Below are 1,146 nucleotides of genomic sequence, written 5' to 3' on the forward strand. Positions count from 1 at the left end.
CGATGTAATCAAACTTGGGGACCCTAGTAACGTTTTAAAATTTTTTCTGTTATCTTGTATCTTGGATTTTTATATATTTTTATACCTTTCGCAGTGGAGATTTTGGGACCTTGGCATTACCAATTTTACTGGGGAACTCGGAGGTACGTACCACTTACTTACAACAAAGGATAAGTATTGCTATACAACGTGGCAACGCAGCCAGTGTGATAGGGACGCTTCCAACTGCGATCCCCATGGAAGAAATTTATTATTATGAATTTTTAATCTTCAGAAATATTTAATTTTTAGGCATATAAATGATGTAAATCTGCCAAAAAAAAAAAAAAAAAAGAAATAGGATATATCAAATTAAAATGCAAGATAGAATCAAAACATCAGGAAGAAACAAGCGACAACTCCTTTTACGTCGTAAAGACTACCAACATTCGCGATAATGAAAACTCATTTTATTTCTTTTCATAAACCATTTAGACATATTGCCGCTAATACCTAGGGAAGTGGATTTTAATTCACTTTATTTTTATGTGGCATGGACACAGCAGTTTTTTCATCCCATAGTATACGTCATGCGTCTACAAGTAGGCCAGTAGTAAGGGAGTCAATTTTAGATTAATCGCAGGTTGGTCTGAAAACTCGCAAAAATTTGTAGTTTTATGATCTCCTACTGTCTTCAAACCTTGAAGCTTTTCAGTTTAGTGTTCTTGAGTAACCTACTCTTTCTTACCTTGTTTAAATATTGGTTACTTATCTGAGTATCCCTTGTACGAATTCTTGTTTTTACCGCAACAGTTTTCTTTAAACATCTACATATTTATCACTCGGAAGAGAGCGGAATACAATTAAATGATTAAACGAACTTACCTTAGTGAAGTTCAATCATAATTGTATGAAGATCTCTTCCGAGTGATAAGGTCCCACCCTCACCTACCCTGTGTTGCGGTATATAATAGTTGCTTTCAAATCAATGGCGTATTGCATTAGCGTAGATCACGTAGAGACCTGCCTTACCTACATTTTTTCTTTGTTTTTTAAATGTGTGGCGCGTAACTCACAGATGAGCTACTACATATTTATCACTCGGAAGAGATCTTCATACAATTATGATTGAACTTCACTAAGGTAAGTTCGTTTAATCATTTAATT

The sequence above is a fragment of the Photinus pyralis genome, unplaced genomic scaffold (assembly GCF_008802855.1).
Source record: "Photinus pyralis isolate 1611_PpyrPB1 unplaced genomic scaffold, Ppyr1.3 Ppyr1.4_LG5, whole genome shotgun sequence".
NCBI lineage: Eukaryota > Metazoa > Arthropoda > Insecta > Coleoptera > Lampyridae > Photinus > Photinus pyralis.